This window comes from Apium graveolens, chromosome 8 (genome assembly GCF_009905375.1).
Source record: "Apium graveolens cultivar Ventura chromosome 8, ASM990537v1, whole genome shotgun sequence".
In the NCBI taxonomy this organism is placed as follows: domain Eukaryota; kingdom Viridiplantae; phylum Streptophyta; class Magnoliopsida; order Apiales; family Apiaceae; genus Apium; species Apium graveolens.
This window is the reverse complement of record NC_133654.1, coordinates 180,247,025-180,254,107: the sequence shown is the minus strand read 5'-3', so window position 1 is coordinate 180,254,107 and position 7,083 is coordinate 180,247,025. Positions and strand designations below refer to the sequence as shown.

Genomic DNA, 7,083 nt, shown 5'->3' with positions numbered 1-7,083 from the left:
CGAACTCATTGTCACCATGGGTTCCAATGAAAGCATGATAATAAACAATAGAAGAGTGCTAGGGTTCAAAGACAAATCGAAAACAAGCATCCAAGTATCAACTATATTGAAGAAAATAAGAGTCTTCTTCTCCGTAGCCTTCTCGTGCTCTCTAGGTCTTCTTATTGCTCTCCCAGGCCTCCTTCTTGTTAAAAATGTCTTTTTATGGGTATATATAGGCTCCAGGATGACCAGGACTCTCAAAATCTTCAATTTCGACTAAAATCAGGATTCTGGGTCAGAAACCGGGAGCGGCCGCACCACGGCCGCGCTGAGATAGTGTTTTCAGCGGCGCGGGCGCGCTGGTTCTGTCGCGGCCGCGCTGGCCTTCTGGAATTTTTCTGACAATTCTTCTTTTGGCCATATCTTGAGTTCTGCTCGTCAGAATTAGGCGATTCAACTGTCCACGCGAAGCTAACAAGATTATCTACAACTTGAGAATAGTCTAGGCTTCCAATTCTGAACTCTTTTCAGCATATTTTTTTAAAAAGCTCCTTTGTTCATTTAACTAGTGCCTGCAATGCAATAACGCAAAAATACATCAAAAATACCAACAACATGAGTCCAAAACACCAACTTAAGCCAGAAATGAAGCGTTCTAAGTAGATATAAAATCCACTTATCACACCCCCAAACTTGAATCGATGCTTGTCCTCAAACATAAACAGACTCAATTCTATAAAACAAACCTAATGCATGAACGCAACTAAGTGAATGCAACTAAATGATAATGCAATCGATCCCCTCAGAATAACCATAACCAAATGAATAAGCCAATCCCTTTATGAATGCAACGACTCTAAACAGAGTTCGAATAAACCCCATAAACCAACTCACAAACCAGAAACATGCGTGTGTGGATGCTTAACATAAATACTCTTGATACTAGATCAATAATCTTAACTTATCTTTCATCAAAACTATCACAAGCTTATAAATAGAATAGATGATAAATGCATAATGACTCATAACACCTCCTTTCAACTAGAGTTATACAAGGATTCATGCTATTATTGAACACATAACAAAGATGCTTACTTGATCGTGCAATGAATGAGGTCCCAAAAGACTTATGCAATAATACCTATGTAGCGAGCATTAGGTTAGCGGATCCCAGACTTATAAAAGACTTAGGTCACTAGGCACAAAGTACCCTAGAACTTAATAACTCGAGTATTAAAGAGCTCACTCTTGATCAATTATGCATAAACACATAATTTTTTTTTCTTCCTCTTTTTTTTCTCTTTTTTTCTTTTTTTTTTCAACGATTTCTGAATGAGTGCGTTTCGCTCCATCTCATTCAACCCTAGACTACTCATAAAACTATGAGCCGTCTACTAGCCATTTGACACCTAGCCTTACAACAACTAGCAATGAAATCCAAGCTTTTCTCTAGTTTAAAAATTCAGTGTTCTTTTATTATTACGAGAATAACAAAAATTCTAAATATAAACCAGTGATTAAATCTCAACAATAAACAAGTATGATCATGATCTAGATCGAAAGAACCCTAAAAGACTTTGTGATTTTTTTTCTGGCATGCAAATCAATTCATTAAGACTTAAACATCCCTCTATTCATCATCACCACACTCCAATCAACATCAACTTATCAATCAAAAATAGTTCATCTTAAGGGATCATGCTAAATATGCATGCAAATGCAACTACATGGACTCACATAATAACACAAACAAAAATGCAAACAAATATGTCCTAAATGAACAATCATGCAAAAATATGGATGAACTACAACTAAACATGCAATATGAATCTATATGAACTATATGGATACACACACACACACTAATCCTTACATTATCACCCCCAAACTTAAAATTTACAATGTCCTCATTGAAGGTAATAATAAGGATTTCAGGCATACCTAGTTAGCGGAAGGATCGCCCTCTTCGGGTGGAGGATCAGGTGGCCAATCAACCTCGACACCAGTGTCTCGAGAAATAGTGCCCAAAGCCTGTGTCAAATCTGCAGCAAAATGATGATGAATGTTTTGCATGGCCTCCATACGCCTAATTACTCGCCTGTACTGCTCAGCACCAACACCAGTCCTATCAACTACCTGCTGCACATGAGAAGAACCCTCTGTAGGCACTGGATAATTCGTTCGGATACCCTCTATATCATCAAAAATATATCCCAAGCCCTCAACATGTGGTGTACTTAAGAATGCATAACTCAAGTGATCTGGTAGTGGGTGAAGCTCAAGTGTGGAAACATCTTCAATAGACGGCTCGAGACGCACCTGAGAAATTTTCAGCTCTGCTAACCCAAGAGAATCGAATGGCATATCCAACTTCCTCTTCCATGGAGGTGCATTCAAAACCTGTAGTTGCTCTGCTTCTTCTTTGTCATCAATAACTGATTTCCCCATTAAGAATCTCTCTAAGGTCTCTAACTTTGGAAATTGCTCAAGTTTTAAATTCACGATAGAGTCTATCCACTCTACTTTAAAGCACTCCTCTTTAGCTGTGGGTAACTTTATTGCCTTGAACACATTAAAAGTGATCTTTTTATCGTGAACCTTCATCGTAAGCTCTCATTTTTGCACATCGATCATAGTTCGGCCAGTAGCTAAGAATGGTCTCCCCAAGATAATGGGAATCTTCTTATCCTCCTCAAAGTCAAGAATTACAAAGTCAGCAGGAAAGATAAGTTTGTCCACCTTGACCAAAACATCCTCCACTATACCTCGTGGATAAGCGATGGAACGATCAGCTAGTTACAATGACATGTATGGGTGGTTTCAGATCAGGTAGACCAAGCTTCTTGAAGATAGATAAGGGTGTCAGATTGATACTAGCTCTTAAATCACATAAACACTTGTCGAAAGATAAGTTTCCAATCGTGTAAGGAATAGTGAACCTTCCAGGATCTTTAAGCTTCGGAGGCAACTCCTGTTGTAGCACATCACTGCATTCCTCCATTAGAGCAACAGTCTCTAAGTCATCGAGCTTCACTTTTCGAGAGAGAATACCTTTTATAAACCTCGCATAGCTAGGCATCTGTTCAAGAGCTTCAGCGAAAGGTATGTTGATATGAAGTTTCTTGAACACCTCCAGAAACTTCTCAAACTGCTTATCCAGTTTTTTCTTCTGCAGCCTCTCAGGAAAATGAGATGGAGGATAGATCTGTTTTTCCCCTGTATTACCCTCAGGAGGAGTGTGTTCCACAGTAGTCTTCCTTGGTTCCAACTCTGCTTCCTTCTGCACTTCTTCTTCCGCCACAACTGCATTTTCAGAAACTTGATATTTTTTAGGCTCTTCGTCTTGCTGAATTTGGGGGCTTGCGACCTTTCCAGATCTCAAGGTGATGGCGTTCACCTGTTCTTCAACTTCCCTCTTGCCTGGATTGGTTTCTGTATCACTAGAAAGCATTCCAGGTGGTCGATTCAATAAGGCATTAGCAATTTGCCCTATTTCGTTCTCCAGAGTCTTGATAGAAACAGCCTGGCTTTGGCATATAAGAGCCTGATGTTTGCACATAAGGCGCAACTCCTCCAATTTAGTTTTTTCATTCGAAGATAGACATGCACCATGAGTTTGTTGTTGAAGTTGGAGTTGTTGTCTTGGTGCAATTTATTGCTAAAAACCAGGAGGGTTGAATAGCTTATTTCCAAACTGCTGGAACGACTGTTGTATCGCATTCTGATTGTTGCTCCAGCTGAAGTTAAGATGATTCCAGTTGTCAGGATGATAAGTGTGTGGAACTGGTTGCTGCGATCTCTGAAAGTTGCTCACAAACTGAGCTGATTCACTAGATATAGCGCATTGCTCCATCGCATCGCATGCGAACCTTCACACAGCTCACAAACTCTTGTTATTTGATTAGCACAATAGTTATCTAGATAATCGATCTTCATAGACAACTCCTTTAGTTGAGCAGTGATAGCCGTAGTTGTATCCACTTGAAGAACTCCTGCTACCTTGCCCTGTGGTAATCTCTGAGTTGGATACTGATATTCATTAGCAGCCATTAGTTCAATTAGATCATAAGCTTCCTCATAGCTCTTTGCCCATGATGCTCCACCTGATGCTGCATCGAGCATGGGTCTTGACTGTGCTCCCAAACCGTTATAGAAAAAATTGATGATCATCCAATCAGGCATTCCATGATGAGGACACATCCTAAGCATCTCCTTGTAGCGCTCCCAAGCTTTACACAAAGATTCTCCCTTTTGCTGCGCAAATTGAGTAAGAGCATTCCTGATTGCGGCTATCTTTGCCATATGGAAGAATTTTTTGAGAAACTTTTGAGCAAGATCTTCCCAAGTAGTAATCGAACCAGCTGGTAGAGAGTGTGACCAGCTCTTAGCTTTGTCCCTCAAAGAGAATGGAAATAGTCTCAGCTTCATAGCATCTTCAGAAACACCGTTGAACTTAAAGGTGTCACAGATCTCAACAAAATCCCTAATGCGCATATTGGGATCTTCCGTTGGAGAAGCCCCAAACTGGATTGAATTCTGCACCCATTGAATTATGCTAGGCTTGATCTCAAATGTATTAGTTGTGATAGCTGGCCTGACAATGCTAGATTGAATGTCATTGATCTTGGGTTGAGAGAATTCCATCATGGCTTTCGTTCGTGCTGCTGGATCTCCCATTGTAATGAGTACCTGAAACACAACAAGTAACCGTGAAAGTAAAAGAGTCCGAGTAAGTGAACTTTAACGACCACTGATGACAAGCACATAAACTAAAAATTAACACCGAGTCCCCGACAATGGCGCCAAAAACTTGTTAGGGCAAAAATACGCACTAATATTCACGCAAGTATACGCGTTTGCAAGTAGTATAAGATATAAATCAGACTCGTTCCCATAGAGACTGGTTTAGGTTAAGTTCAAGTTATGCACCAATGCAACAATGTATGGTTATCGCTCAATGCTAAGACAAATAACAAATTGGGTTTTGATTAAACTAAGAGATTATACTAAATAACATTAACTAAGAGAATTGAGGTTGAATTACTATATATGACAAACATGGGATCCTAACTTTATTAAATACTTCATTTAATAGCCTTTTTGTTCTAAACCTTAGCATGCGATGGTGATGACACTAATCAGATAACACGAAACTAGTAAACGCCAACTTTTGTTGTGTGAATACCCTACTACCAAGCATCCACAAAAGAGATAGATATTGAATAGACACCAATTATGCTTAGTCCTTACATGTCTATAAGAATTTAAAACATAACGATTTAATGCGCAAGTTATCTATCGTGATTACATAGGGCAAGTAAGATGGTTAAAATTACCTACGAATCATGCATAACAAATACATGAACCTATGCTAGCATGGCAAGTTCTAAACCTCTATATTCACTTTCGCTTCAATAGAGATTAACACGTTATCTTATATCTTAGCTACGCACATAAGACGAATAAGCACAACCAATACTAGGATATCAATCAATCACCACACACCAAGATATTGAAACAAATTAACTAAAGAAATTCATAAGTAAATCTGTTAGAACCCCACGATAACGATTAATTCATAATCAAACTCATCATCATCATGAGTTCCAATAAAAGCATGATAATAAACAATAGAAGAGTGCTAGGGTTCAAAGACAAATCAAAAATAAGCATCCAAGTATCAACTATATTGAAGAAAATAAGAGTCTTCTTCTCTGTAGCCTTCTCGTGCTCTCTAGGTCTTCTTATTGCTCTCCCAGGCCTCCTTCTTGTTAAAAACGTCTTTTTATGGGTATATATAGGCTCCAAGATGACCAGTACTCTCAAAATCTTCAATTTCGACTAAAATCAGGATTCTGGGGCAGAAACCGGGTACCGCCGCGCTGAAATAGTGTTTCAGCGGCGCGGGCGCGCTGGTTCTGGCGCGGCCGCGCTGACCTTCTGGAATTTTTCTGACAATTCTTCTTTTTGCCATATCTTGAGTTCTGCTCGTCAGAATTAGGCGATTCAACTGCCCACGCGAACCTCAAGAGATTTTATACAACTAGAGAATGGTATAGGCTTCCAATTCTGAACTATTTTTAGCATATTTCTTTAAAAAGCTCCTTTATTCATTTAACTAGTGCCTGCAATGCAATAACGCAAAAACACAACAAAAATACCAAAAACTTGAGTCCAAAACACTAACTTAAGCCTGAAATGAAGCGTTCTAAGTCGATATAAAATCCACTTAGCACTTTCCAGCCTTAACTGATGGAAATGAGTAAGAGGTGTTCGAATGTTTGGGTATTAAGTTGAAAGTGAGTACCATCTATCATCTTTAGACGAAGGGTCAAAGTGAGAGGATGATTCAAAAGATATAAGATATGTTGAGAGTATATATGAGGGGTTTAAAAAGGAAACTGAGGTAATCACCTACCATTGATTAAACTTTCCTATACTAAAAGTTATCATGTTAGTAGGGGAATGCTACCTTGCAAAGCCTTGTATGGACATGAGTGTGGGTCCCCACACTAGTCAGATAAAGTGGGAGTAAAGATGTTGTTAGGTCTTGAGGGAAGCAGCTTGGGATAGACAAAGAAAGAAGGTGGATCTGCATCGAAAGAGTATGGATGTAGAAATAGGATCGTGGGTATTGACAAAAGTTTTATCTTGGAAAAGATTGGTTAGGTTTGCTTAGAAATGGCAAGTTGAGTCCTAAATATATGTACCCATTCGAGGTATCGAGGAAGATCGATAAAGTTGCTCATGATATTGCCGCCACAGTTGCAGTAAATTTTATAATATGTTCTACGTGTCAATGTTAAAGTGATATGTTCTTGATTCGATCCAAGTCGTTGATTAGGAGCCAATGGGCTCTCATCCAAATTGTTCTGCATGAGATGTTTGATCCAAATCCTAGATCGTTAAGAGCGAGTCCTTAGGAATAAGTTTGTGATTATAGTAAGTTTGGGCATAATAGTAAGCTAGCTAAGCCCTAAGAATATCAAATCGTTAACGATACTGAGAAAATCAGGTAAAGTCGTCTGTGAGCTCGCGTCGTTGCCATAACTACAGCATACTCCCAGAGTGTTTTTGGCGTCTTTGTGTCGAAAGAGTAAA

At 39.1% G+C, this 7,083-nt stretch overlaps 1 non-coding gene across 1 annotated transcript; it reads left to right on the top strand.

Moving 5' to 3' along the window:
* The first annotated feature begins 4,162 nt into the window (after positions 1-4,162).
* Positions 4,163-4,269, top strand: LOC141682083 (small nucleolar RNA R71). Its single transcript, XR_012559486.1, has one exon. It is a non-coding gene; the product is annotated as a small nucleolar RNA R71 (small nucleolar RNA).
* Positions 4,270-7,083: the final 2,814 nt, after the last annotated feature.